Source organism: Pseudorasbora parva, chromosome 8, assembly GCF_024679245.1.
Source record: "Pseudorasbora parva isolate DD20220531a chromosome 8, ASM2467924v1, whole genome shotgun sequence".
Classification (NCBI taxonomy): domain Eukaryota; kingdom Metazoa; phylum Chordata; class Actinopteri; order Cypriniformes; family Gobionidae; genus Pseudorasbora; species Pseudorasbora parva.
Window position 1 is genome coordinate 27893041 of NC_090179.1, and position 14801 is coordinate 27907841.

General features: G+C 38.3%; 1 protein-coding gene across 1 annotated transcript in view; it reads left to right on the forward strand.

Annotated features, from left to right (window-relative positions):
- The window catches only part of dph1 (diphthamide biosynthesis 1), a 127876-nt gene that overhangs the window by 100365 nt on the left and 12710 nt on the right, over positions 1 to 14801 (forward strand). The window lies entirely within an intron of this gene.

Here is a 14801-nt window from a genome sequence, read left to right on the forward strand (position 1 = left end):
ATCTAGCGATTATTTTTTCGATGTATCGATTAATCTAACGATGAATTTTTCCTGTCCGATTCGATTACGATTCGATTTGATTATCGATTATCTCCCCATTAATTGCCTAATAGCAATTTATACATGTTGAACTTAATCTGAATGAAAAAAACTAATTCCTTAACATTGCAATATATATTTAATGCTCTTAAAATTCCAAAGTAAAAGACTATACAAGAACAATGCATTCAATAAAATCATAAAGTGCACACACACACACACACACACACACACCCTATTTTGAAGTTACTGCACTCTGCCTTTGTATTGTCTGCTAAAAATGTGGAGTCATGCCAAGGCAAAAGGCAGTAACTTCCATATTATCAATATTTGGTTGCTGATCACCATTTACAAAATCAATATAGTAACACCTGTATAAAATCTAATGATCATGGCAATTATTTTGGATGATTTACAATTAATTATAGCCATCTTCTTATTACCATCATGTGCTTTGGTTGCATTCTGATGCCATTATTAAGGACACAATACGTCTTGTAAAGAGTACCTTCATTGCTGTGCAGCAAAACTTACAGGTTGATAGGTGACACTGAATTATATGAACAAGATGAGATTATTTCTTATGAGTAAACATTTGCATATATAATGCAAAGATATAAAAAATAGAACAAATAGCAAATCATGTAAAAATGCATGGGATTGGAATAAGATAAATAGCAAACAGTGCCGCTGGTTAATCAAGGGTTAAGTTTGGCTATCACGCTCTAATGACAGCACTACTGGATCGGATTGCCCATTCATAGGCTAAACAGAGTAATTATTTATTGCAATATGTTTTTAATGTTTTTATCTAGTAAAAAAAATGATACAATAGGCTACATAGCTTAATTACTTTTACATCTTTGAATGAAAATCGCCTATAGCCTAAAAGGACAACTTTTAGATTGATGTGAACGACAAGTAGGAATAATTCTCAGAATGCTTGTGGATTAAACATCTCCGATGACGTTCATTGCCATGGATTTTATCGGGTGTACAAGAAAAGGTAGGATATATGGATATAATTGCGAACTGTTACTACTGATTGTATGCGTGACCGCACGCTGTCACGGCATTCGAGTACACACAGTCGGGCAGCCCCAAACTGCCTGACAGCGCACTGAGTGAATATTCTGCATTATGAAAACATGTATGACAGTACACAGGCTACACCGTAACTTAAACGCGGCAGACTTTAATAGACAGTAAAACAAAGGCGGGACACCATAACTAGATCTCGGTACCGTAACTTAATTTAAACATCTGTCTTCCTGTGTGCAGAAATTTGTTTATGTAGCAGTTACAACAAAACACGTGCATGCGCACCTGTGCTCCGTGCGCGCCGCGCACCAACCCGCAAGCCTTGCACTTCTGAAAGTCTGAGGAGCCACTCGTGTTGCTACCATAGATATACATAATAAATAATATACTTAATTACATAATATACTTTATTATGTATATCTATGGTTGCTACTACTCTCCGGCGCCACCATCTTTATTTTGAGTCTGACGAATCGATGTGCATATTTTGCGTCGACGTATTTTTTGCGTATATATATATTAGGGCCGGTACTCGATTAAAAAAAATAATTAGAGGCTTTGTAATTAATTAATCGCATTTTAATTGCATATAAATATTTGACCTTAGAACAATGAGAAAAATGACTTCACATGGATTTTTAGTATACCATTGAATAATGACTGAATACATAAGCTTAATCAACAAAATATTGTTTATTTATTTCAGTCCAGCTGACCAGTGCAATGTTTGCCATTAAGTTTAGCAAAAGCATATTTGTGATATTTGAGGCTCGATGTGCTGCGGTGATACGCAAATTCCTTGTTGTATAGCTTGCACACAACCATGCTCTTGTCGACGCTTTCATCCTTCCGTTTTTTATAACAAAATTTCCCATCCACGGGGCCAAGCAAAGCGGTCTCATCATCTTCTTCTTTCATGTTCACTATGGTTTGTTGTTGTCGTGACTCGTGAGCGCTAGTTGGTGTTCCAGTATAATCGGTCCGTCGAAAATCACTCATTGAAAAACGTTCTGCGGTGCAAAAATAAGTGTGGTTAAAAGTGTTATTTATTTTTTTGCGAAATTGATTAACGCGTTAAAGTCCTGTAATTAATTCATCTTAATTAACGCGTTAAAGTCCCTGCCCTTAATCATATATATATATGATTAATTAATATATAGATTTTATTTATAATGCACTTTTCGTTCCGAAGAATCTCAGTGCAACAATGGAAAAGGGAAAAAATAACACAAAATTAATAACAAGCAAAAATATAGAATAATACAAACAATCAACCAACGCATAACAGAGCTGATGGTGGAAGTCTCTGTAAGCTCCACAGTACACTGTGATCCACTCCATGTTTTACATTTCTCCCAGTGCTAATGTTAGAGGCTCTATATATATATATATATATATAATGTGTGTATGTGTATATGTTTATATTAACAGTGTAATATTGTTTAAATTTAATAAATGAACTATGTGTGTGTATATATACACTCACAGCCTTTTCTAGGGTTTACAAAGAATGATGTGAAAAGGGAAAAACGTCCAGTATGCGGCAGTCCTGTGGGCCAAAATGCCTTGTTAATGCTAGAGTTCAGAAGAGAATGGACCGACTGATTCAAGCTGATAGAAGAGCAACTTTGACTGAAATAACCACTTGTTACAACCGTAGTATGCAGCAAAGCATTTTTGAAGCCAATACACGCACAAGCTTGAGGTGAATGGGCTACAACTGCAGAAGACCCCACCGGGTACCACTCATTTCAACTACAAATAGGAAAAAGAGGCTTGAAGAGGCTTGACAGTTGAAAACTGGAAAAATGTTGTCTGGTCTGATGAGTCTCAATTTTTGCTGAAGACATTAAGATGGTAGAGTCAGAATTTGGCGTAAACAGAATGAGAACATGGATCCATTATGTTATCCTTGTTACCACTGTGCAGGCTGGTGGTGTAATGGTGTGGGGATGTTTTCTTGGCACACTATCTATAAAGAATTAACAATTATAAGAATGCTTTCAGCACCTTGTTGAATCAATGCCACGTAGAACTAAGGCCGTTCTGAAGGTGAAAGGGGGTCAAACTAAGTATTAGTATGGCACGGTAATGACTTTTAATTAGATAGAAAAAAATTATATCATCTTTGGTGTTGCACAGATGAAAGAAGAAAATCTTTTAATTTAATTAATACAGTATTATGAGTATAAAACTCATAAACTCATGAGAATCGTATAAAGGAGAATTTATTTTTTGTGTGTGAAATAGTAGGCATGATTCTATAAAGATTCCATAAATGTCTGTAAAATTGAATTATTAGCTTTTATTTGTATTGGAACTGTGGGGAATCAGGAATTCTGGTATGGCCCTTTTTTGACTTGTTTGAAAGGTAATAGTTTGAACGCTGTATGAACATGGAACGTGCCTATACAGACTCTTTATTTTGAAGAAGCCCTGCATTGTACTCCTCCACTGCCTGCACTCTGCCTTTGGGTACTGGAGAGTGTCACGACGGCCCCCCTAAAATGAAGCTGTGGGTGAACGAGGGACAGAAAGGTCTGAGAGAGAATCAGGGGGTCGTAGAGGAAGGAGTAGGAGGCTGTTAAAAAGGGAATGAGTGAAACCGGCCCCCATCAGTCGTGCCGCTCTCATATCACGTGAGTGACACCGCATATGTAATCGAAGCATAACCATGACCAGAGGAATGTTACACCTCTATCTCTCCTCCTCTCATTTCCTCCATTAATGTCAGTCGCTTGCTCTGTGACTACTGCGGATTGGTGTCATCTTGGCAGAAACATGAGGATCCAAGTAGAGGAAGACATTTCAAAGCCTAACGTGAGTGTTGATTAATGCTGCACTGATGATGTATATGACGTCCCAAGGAAGATAAGATAAGGAATGAAGCTCCAGTCTGCCAGCAGTCATCAATGTCCAACGTTGAATTACCAGACCAGACAGAAGGGGGCCTTTATGATGCCTGGTAGAGCTGCACAACGTCTATTGTGTGCCAATGACAAGAAGTAAAAATCTACACTACCAGCAGAATGTCCTAATGGGTGAGGTTTTAGCTTCAGTTTGTAATGACACATGGACATATGTAATGAAATGAAAGCTAGACAGGCAAAGTTGTAATCATCATCAATAATTAGTAATTGTTTTAGATTTTCTACATTCAGTACATTTTCATACATTGTTTACGACCCAATATACACTGGAAGTGAACAGTGCAATAAAACTAGAATGCACCCATTATAATCAACAAAGTGTTGACTGTGTCTAGACAGCTTTGTTGATTATAATGATACAGCTGCATGATTCTGGATAAATTGAGAATAACAAAAATTTATGATGAGAATCATAAATTGTCGAAATCACGATTCTCCCACGATTCTGAACAAAATGAAATGCAATTTACTAGAGTTTCTAATAGAATATTAAAGGTAGGCTAGGCAGTTTTTGTAGAGGCTAGCAATAGCCAACTAGCTTTTAAAAGCATAAGATCCTACCCTCTCTTCAGAGCATCTCCAAAGCCACGCCTCTTTCAAAACACATGAACACATACAGCAGGGAGTAAACAAAAGCGTCAGAAGAGACGTTGCTAAACTACCTCATGTCTCAAAGCACATAACATTAGAATAATAATGAATGTAAACAACTTGAAGAGCACTGACCTGTTTCACCTGACTGCTGCATATTATTTTTGGCATTGATAGTGTTGCCATTGAAACGCATAAATTCATAATTAAATAACATTACAGGTTTCCATCTCTCCCAAATTACTGTAGTTATGGTGTGAACGCAGCATAAACTGGTTCAGGAGGAACTTTAAAAGGTGGCTGCTATTTCGGTTACGGTGCTCAGTGACGAGGACAATGATTGGACAAACATTTTGCGATCCTACATCTTCCTCAGATATGTGGTTATGGAAAGTATTCAGACCACCTTAAATTTTTCACTCTATTATATTGTAGCCATTTGCTAAAATTATGTTCTCATTAATGCACACACAGCACCCCATATTGACAGAAAACACAGAATTGTTGACTTTTTGAAAAAAAAGAAAACTTTAAAAAAATACTGAAATATAACATAATTATTACCTAAATATGTTATATAATATAACCTAAGTATTCAGACCCTTTGCTGTGATGCTCATATATTTAACTCAAGTGCTGTCCAATCTGATTATCCTTGAGATGGTTCTACATCTTCATTTGAGTCCAGCTGTGTTCGATTAAACTGATTGGGCTTGATTAGGAAAGCCACACACCTGTCTATATAAGACCTTACAGCTCACAGTGCATGTCAGAGCAAATGAGAATCATGAGGTCAAAGGAACTGCCTGAAGAGACAGAATTGTGGCAAAGCTTAGATCTGGCCACGGTTACAAAAAATTCACAGTGGCCTCCATAATCCTTAAATGGAAGATGTTTGGAATGACCAGAACCCTTCCTAGAGCTGGCCGTCCGGGGCAAACTGAGCTATCGGAGGAGAAGAGCCTTAGTGAGAGAGGTAAAGAAGAACCCAAAGATCACTATGGCTGAACTCCAGAGATGCAGTCTGGAGATGGGAGAAAGTTGTAGAAAGTCAACTATCACTGCAGCCCTCCACCAGTCAGGGCTTTATTGCAGAGTGGCCCGACAGAAGCCTCTCCTCAGTACAAGACACATGAAAGCCTGCATGGAGTTTGCTAAAATAAAACACCTGAAGGACTCCAAGATGCTGAGAAATAAGTTTCTCTGGTCTGATGAGACCAATATAAAACTTTTTGGCCTTTTATTCTAAATGGTATGTGTGGAGAAAACCAGGCACTGCATCACCTGTCCAATACAGTCCCGACAGTGAACCATGGTGGTGGCAGCATCGTTTTTCAGCTGGAGGGACAGGGCGACTGGTTGCAATCGAGGAAAAGATGAATGCGGCCAAGTACAAGGATATCCTGGTCGAAAACCTTCTCCAGAGTGCTCAAGACCTCAGACTGGGCTGAAGGTTCGGCTTCCAACAAGACAATGACCCTAAGCACAAAGCTAAAATAACGAAGAAATGGCTTCACAACAACTCCGTGACTGTTGTTGAATGGTCTGGCCAGAGCCCTGACTTAAACACAATTAAGCTTCTCTGGAGAGACCTGTAAATGACTTCTTTTGATGTAAATAACAATGGTTGAAAAGAATGTTTGGAAAGCTGTCTGCCTGGTCAGCGGCAGCGCAAACAGATTTTGAATGTTCCGGTGTGATTTTGTCAAAGGTTTAATAGACATAGCTGAACCGTTGTCATTTAGGAATGATATTGCATGGTTGTTTGAATTGAGATCCCAGTTTTGAGAACATAAATAAGCATTTTAATGTAAATTGCATTCATTGGAAATTACAGTGATAATAAAAAAGGGAAATAATAGACAGCTTTGATTGTTGTCAAGGTGTGCAGCAGTAATACCTTATTCAGGGCATGTTCGGATGTTTTCCAGTGGGTAGGAGGCCTTTTGTGATGCTGTCGGGCCTAGAAATGTGGAGGCTAAACCAGCAGACCACAGCACTTGAAAATACAATTCAACTTTAATACTCTGAGGTATTTGTGGATGTTTTGGCTGGTGTGAAGTGTTTGATGTTTGCTAGGAGGGTCATTTCTGTTATGCAGTCCCTTTTGAACTATGTAACTTTTGAAAAATTAAAATGCCTGTGTTGTAATAAAAGGAACTATATTAAAGGGTAGACTAGATATTCATAAACAAGATTTATTTATCAACTTGTTTATTTGCACATTCTCAAGAAATTAAACAGGATGCCTGACAGGATGGAAATAAAGAGCTAGTTATTAAAGGCATGTCATATAATGAATGATGTCATATTAATCGTCTTATGAAATGTAGATTTTTAATTTGACTACTGAAATGTTTAAATGTTTGGTTTTTTGCTTGTATGATATTGATAAAAGATAATATTGTTTCCTTTAAAAAAAATAGATATTTGATGTTGTGTTTGACATAAATCATAAGTTTGGGGTGAGTAAGATTTTTTTCATGTTTTTTTAAAGAAGTCTCTTAAGCTCACCAACACTGCATTTATTCAGGGCCGGTTCTAGGCATGGGGAACGTCTGCCTTGCCCGCCCAATCAGAATGTAGGCACAAATAGTGTTAATCCGAGGCTGGCTCTGTGTTGAGAAGTTTGATGAAAGGGTGTAGAATTCCCCAACCAATCAAAAAAATAATACTAGGAAATTGCAGTATTTTTCTTTTATTAGCTGAAAGGAAAGACGCAGCGTGGCATACACTCATGAGGCAGCTTCAATCTGTAGCGGAAAAGCAGAGGCTGACAATCACACAGGCGACAATGGGCAGAAATATTCAAGGTGTAATTTACAGGGAATATAATGAATCTTCATGAATATATGTTCTTATTTGTACATTGCTAGAGCTATTGACTTTTTGCTGCTACTGAAATGGGTCATACCATTGCAATTACCTTAAATTACCTTCTAAGTTAAAATAACTTAGAAAACCCAGCTAATTTAAGAGCATACATTTATCGCATGCTCGGTGCAAGAACATAATGTAAGTATATAAAATTCATATGCATACCTTTCCCTTTGGCTTGCTGTTAAACTAAATGTACGAGCCAAACTGTCTGCTCAAATATCAACGCTGAAATAAGAATGCACTGTTTATCTTTCAATCAGTTATGCATTAAAGTGGGTTTGTTACTATAGCAACAGAAGGCTTCTGTCAACTTATCTGTGCTTACATCGTGTTTTCTTTCCGAATTGTGACATAACAAAAGATAAGATAAGATTAAATACAATTTAAAAAAATGTCATTTTATGGAGAGGTATCAATCTATCTATAGCCCTGTTTACATCTGATATTAAGGTTCGTTTTGGCCGATCGGATCACAAGTAGACGAAGGAGACACATTCTCGTTTACACCTGGTGTCAATCCACCTCTTTTGTCCACTTTTAACCTCTTCTATCCTGATTTCTTCGTGAGGAGGGTTTATGGGCAGGTACATGTATGGGGTTCTTCATTTCTTTTAATTTAATGGTCATATAACTTTGCCAATGCAATATGCCCATGACCATACGTAGACCAGCAGATTGGCGCTAGACCTGCAAGTTAGGAATCAGGAATGGTGAGAGAATATTGTTGCTGGTATGTTTTTCGTCTCCAAATCAAACATCTCAAGGCATGAAAATGTACTGCATTTACAGAATTAACCCAGGGTTCTGAAGGTGTAGCTCAATAGAAATGCTAGAATGAAATATTGGGAGAATTACCTTCCACTCTACCCTCACAATTCAGATCAGCATCTTGCATCAATCATTTTGTTAGAGCAGACAACCTCTGGACAGAGATCTTCAGACAGGGCAAGATACCTGCATGTACATTTTTTTATCTTACCAGTGGTGTAAAACAGACAGTGATATAAACAATATTTGTAAACATAGATTTGAGCTAAACTCAGAAACTTTGAGAGCTTGTGCGAGCCAGCCCACACTTAAGAATCGTGTTTCCACACACGCACAGACACAATACCACATCAAAATTATACTATATCACATTATGTAACTGAACATTTCTAAACTTTTTTTTGTCTTTTCAGCTTGCAGTTAGCGAGTTGACAAAGTAGCCTGATAGCTTAGCAAAACGTTAACAAGAAAGCATTATGATTAGCTAAATACAATAATAATGTAGTGTGGCAGGTTCAGATTTAACAAACCACTACATTTTATGGTCCAAGGGAGTAGTATTTTGCACTGAACAGATTAGCTTTTTCATTATTTTTACGCTATTTGAAGTTGTTGCTGTTTGCAGTTGAGGATTAGGACAAAAAAACCTTTGATTACAATCAAAGAGATGTGACTTATCATATTTTATCATGCCTAGTTAGGACAAGGTTTAGCAGTTAAAAGTGACTGTGAAGGTGAACCCTATGAAACCTTCTGAATTGATTTTGAATTCCTAAGGCTTGTAGGTTATCAACATGATCAAAACTTTACTGAAAAAATTGATAAACACACTCTAGTAAATGCCTTTTGTTGCCAGATTGATAGTTTTTAAGTATAATTTTAAAGTTGAATTTAAAGTAAAATTAAAAGTTGTTTGTTATGACCCAAAATAGGGACCAACATGAAGAGCCATTCAGGAAAGTAGCAAAACAACATACATAGGCCAGGGCAATAAAAATATAAAATTGTTCAAAAAAGTTTATATATTTTGCTTTTAAATCTTTAATCATTTTTATAAAGTAAAAGTTAGGTTTTTTGAAAAACATGATACAACAGGCTTTTGAGGAACGTTTATCGCATCTCTGAATCATAATTTTATTACATTTTATAATGTTTTGCCCCCACAATAAAACTACAGATCTTCAAACATAAAAGTATTTAGAAAGTATTTAAGTATTGTCTTGAGACGTATTATTGAGATTTAGAGTGATGTTTGATGTAGTAAACTGAATACTCAACAAAACATTAAAAAATGTAGATTTTTATAATATTTTGTCAAAAATGTAATTTGGGATAAATGGCCCCATTTTCAAAAACAAAACAAAAAAACTATTATTTCATATGTCAGGGTTGAAGGGTTACTTCAGCGATTAGCATATGGCTTTGTATCAGTAGAAACCCTGGGGTATATTCCAATGATTGTGCTTTCTCCTCTCATATCCCCCTGAGACAAGAGATTTATGCATTTTATTTCTGGAAAAATTCCTCCTTTGACGCAAATTGACGATATTTGCATCATAGGAGGAATGTTTGGCCAATGGCTAAAGACTACAGCCAGCAGAGGGAGCCATTTCCTCATGTTTTGAACCCGCGCATGGGGGATGGGAGATCACATTTAGAGCTCAGCTCGCAGCTACAGGCACTCATTTAAATGGAGCTATGGTGAGCAATGTAAGTCTTTTAACTTCTCAAATTAATTTCTATGAAAGTTAAGGTTGCAAAGGCATGAACTGAAACGCGCCAGACTGAACTCGCGTTGTGAATGTATGCCGAGAGTGTAGTCGCGATTACTTCAGCTCTCATTAGCTCATTTATCTTACTCCTACAGTTAGTGCTCAGTGCTGTGACACTCGCGCGGTGACTCACTCATTATATTTAACAGACACGTTCAGTTTTTAATTGAAGTGTCTTCTCCAACTCAGTCACTGTAATCCAGTAGTGGTGGCTTTGGGAATGGTCTCACAGGGCAGCGAAGCATTCTGAGAAATGTAGTCTTTCATCACCCATGAGACAAAAATACATTTTCTGTCTTTTCTCAGTCTAGAAGACACCAAATTCAAAAATAATTTCACATTTCTACTACATTGATGACCCAGTTTAAATACAGATTCATCTTCCCAGTGCTGAATTAACCCCTTTAAAGGCTAGATAATCCTCGCCACTTGCCTTCACATTTTAACCAAAGCCAGATTGGTTGTCTTTAGAAAAACTTTAGGAAAAGTTTCCTTGCAGCGCTCACCGGTGTATATATATGTGCCCTTTATTGTAAGCCTAATGTAATTACACATCTCTGTCGGCTTTAAGTGATGTTTGGAGGCACCGGTGCCTATTTCCCTGTGGATCGGAAAGGTTAATTGTGCTATTGTATGCTGCAGGTCGAGTGGCTAATTAAAATCCATTATTTCCACTCCGAGCGAGGAGAGCCGACTGGGGCTGCTTCTCCCACCAGCATGAGGAAAACCCCCCTGCAGTCATCGCAGACCTCCCGTTTCTCTTCCTCCTTCAATTAGACTCTTTGATGTGAAGTCTCACCCCCCTCACCTTCGGGCGACGGTTAGGGGATCAGCAGGAACTTGCCCTCATCAGATCTGCCTTCACATGCTGATAGGGACATTTCAGAGGAAGCAAAACAGGCATCATTACAAGTCTTTGACCTCTCCTCTCATCCACAGAGCAGAAGTGGATTGGGAGAATGGGCTTGATGCGGCCAGACGGAGAAGTGTGTCTCTGCCCGTATGGCTCCCTGCAGGGCTGTCTCAGGCGAGGGGACAGATGCTAGCTCTGAAAAGCCAGTAAATTGAATCTGGTGGCGTGCTGAGGTTCCCGATGCAGTCTCAACCCTCCTGCATATTTGAAATCCGATTCTGATACAGATACTAAGTTGATATTTGCATTTACCACACATTCCTTATCTCGCTCTCTATTTCTCTGTCTTGAACTAGACTTCTGAGGAAGGCTCCTGTTGCCTTCAGCTCTCTTCCTTTGCTTTCTGCTGCTTTGTGTTTTGTATGATCTTTGCTTGGGATTTCTGTAAAAACTAGACACAACCCCTGACTAGATATTACCACACAGTGTTACCACAAGAAGCTCTATATTACCTGGAGGATGCTGGTAATAAAAAATATATATATATAAATTCATTTGACACTTTTTAGGAGCTCCTCTAGCACTCCCTAGCATAGAGACTCGCCTAACGACCATTCAGTCCAAACTCAAAATTGCCCTAGCAACACTCCATCCATTTAAACTTTCAGAAAGGGTCTTGACAAACTTTCCAATTATAATAATGAACAATGATGTAAATTGTGTTCCGTCAGAATCCGTCAGAATGTTCCGTTGTGTTCCTGTTAGAATCCCTAGTGTGTTTTGATTTTGCCGTCAATGAAAAGATGATGTTTTTTAGTCCAGATAGTGTAGTTACAGCATCTACCAGCAGGAGTAAACAGGATCATACTAATCAGCCAAACTTTGATCTTTGGTGTTAGTTACCACACAAGCACATGCAGTAGCTAAGGCTGCGTTTACACTAGTGTGTTTTCGTTTTGAAGCACATAACTTTTGCTATGGTTATGCTTGGTGTCCACTCCAGAGTTTTCCACTCTCAGAATGGAAAACAGAGACTTTTGGAAATGCTGACACCGTTTTTGTCAGAAAATTTCAGGGTTGTGTTTCAGAAAGGCCAAAACAGACTTTTGAAAACAAAGGCATGGTTGCTCCCTAGTTGGGTCTTCTGGATCAATTGTGTTTCCTTGCCTGATTCATCAAGCTTCTATCATATGACCTTTACTATTGGAACAAGACAATTACAGATCAGCCTCGACGACACAGTAAACAATAACAAGGTGATGGAACTGCAAGCTTTGCTGACCTTTTTGTCCTTTTCAGAAGCCATTGAGTAGTTAAACTCATATTATAAAACATTTTATAATACTGCAGCTGCCTGTATATGCAAGAGGCAAGTTATTATTAGAACAACTGGAAATAAATATAATTTCAGCTGGTGTCCTACATGATACACACATGCACATGTGTTCGTTCATGTGGTGTGGATAGAGATCTTGTTTGAAACGGAGTGTAGGACGCCAGTATGGGTCATTCCTCTCTATCGTTACAGACGTGGGGTGTTCTATTCTTTAAATTTAGAGTGATTTTTAGAACACTATATCTTTATAGTTATCGTCATTGGTGTGAACGGGCCTTAAGACTAGTGTCAGATAGCCTTATGCTTGCAACTGTCAATCATTACGTACATGTCTATCAGACAGCCCCTGTGGGTGATTTTTGGCCAAAGTAAGCCACAATATGGGGTGGACTTTATACCGATCAAAAGTCTGGCACTGAGAGACAAATTCCATACACAGTAGTCAAGTAAGGCAGCTGTTGCATGAGTCTGTGTCCAATTAAAACAAACTTCCACCTATCGCTAAGGCTTTCAATAATGTACTGTCATTCATTCATTTACCTTTGGGGGGTGTGGGTCATTTGGCAACAGGCATACCATGATGCAGCCCCCGGAGCAAATAAGGATTAAGAGTCAGAGGGTATTAGAGGGGTCATGAGAAGCAGTGGATTCACTATCTGTGGATTCAGACAAGCTATGCTTTAAACACGATGATTTGCATTATAGATCTATTACTCACAAAAACATTTGTAACCCAGTTAAAAATTACGTTACAGTCAGTCCTGCCATTTGTTTAGCCATGTTTACACCTGGTATTAAGATGATTGATATAGCCACAAGCAGTGACACCTTATTGTGGATAGCAGTTCAAAGTTGATTTTGCTCTAATTTTGTCTAAAATGTAAACATTTAAATATAAAATGTTGTAGATTTAAGTAGCAAATGAGAAACACTAATATTATAGGATATATTTTGAAACAGTTCTTAGCGGGGGGTTTTTCGTTCAATTTTGGTCATGATAAAGCAACAGTATTAATGATGGAAGAATATGTAAAAGCGTGGTATTTGGGGTAAAAAAGCACACCTGCTGTTGGGGCAAAAGACAATAATTAATATTATAATAAAATAAACAGCCAGCTGACTTTTCCAATTGTTGACATATGTTTGGATTCAGATGGTAAATATCATATATCAAATTGGGTGTTCACAAAGTTGATGTGTTAGAAGCAGGAAAAATTACCAAGCATAAGGATTTGAGCGAGTTTGACAAGAGCCAAATCATGATGGCTAGACGACTGGGTCAGAGCATCTCCAAATCTGCTGCTCTTGCGGGGTGTTCCCGTTCTACAGGGGTCAGTATCTATCAGAAGTGGTCCAAGGAAGGAACAGTGGTGAACCGGTGATAGGGTCATGGGCGGCCGAGGCTCATTGATGCGCGTGGGAAGTGAAGGCTGGCCGTGTGGTCCGATCAAACAGACAAGCTACTGTAGCTCAAATTGCTTAAGAAGTTAATGCTGGTTCAGATAGAAAGGTGTCAGAATAGTGCACAGTGCATTGCAGTTTGTTGCATATATGGCTGCATAGCCACAGACCAGTCAGGGTGCCCATGCTGACCCCATGTTTTCTTTTACATCACCTGAGGAACACATGGCACCAGGATGCACTATGGAAAGAAGGCAAGCCAGCAGAGGCAGTGTGATAATTTGGCCAATGTGCTGCCATCTATGTGAATATTATTTTGACATGTTGGGGCATCAGCCTTAGTCCTAATGGGTTGTTATCATAGCTATCAAAATCCAGTGTTTTGTATTTTGCGTACGTGAGTTTTCGCTGTAGATGTCTATAAAAATAAAAAAATAAAAAAAATAGTGTACTGTGCTAATTAATTGAGACTTCTTACAGCTCTTACAGGTTGTTGGCCTTGTCTGTTTCGTTGCGTCTATTGCTCTCCCCTTTTTTTGTTAAATGTAAACACGTACCACCTACTTAAGCATTGTTGCAGACCATGTAAACCCTTTCATGGAAACGGTTAATGTGCCCTGCCACAAAGCAAAAATGGTTCAGCAAGGGTTTGAGGAGTACAACAATGGCTGAGGTGTTGGCCTCCAAATTCCCCAGATCTCAATTCAATCAAGCATGTGTGTGTGTGCGTGCGTGTGTGTGTGTGTGTGTGTGTGTGTGTGTGTGTGTGTGTGTGTGTGTGTGTGTGTGTGTGTGTGTGTGTGTGTGTGTGTATGAGTGTGTGTATAAATGGTGTATATATGATATATAAATTAATATATATATATACCTGTATGAGATGTATATCTTTATATTTTTTAATGCAAGCGTGCATCCTTTGTTAAAGCCTACTTATAGTACTTTTATGTTGTTTTGTCGGTTTCCCAAGTATGGAGTTTAGCTGCAGGTGTGCAAAGTGCAGTGAATGTTCTCTTATATTAGGCATCCAAATACCCACAATTCCTGCTCCAGTGCTTCTGTATTCATAACACATATTCTAAAGACAAATGCAGTTTCTCTAGACACTCTCTCGCTTTGCCTGCCAATGATCACTCATACGGTTCCTCAAGTGACTCTCTGAGCCCTCCGTCACCTCTAATGTCACTGTTATT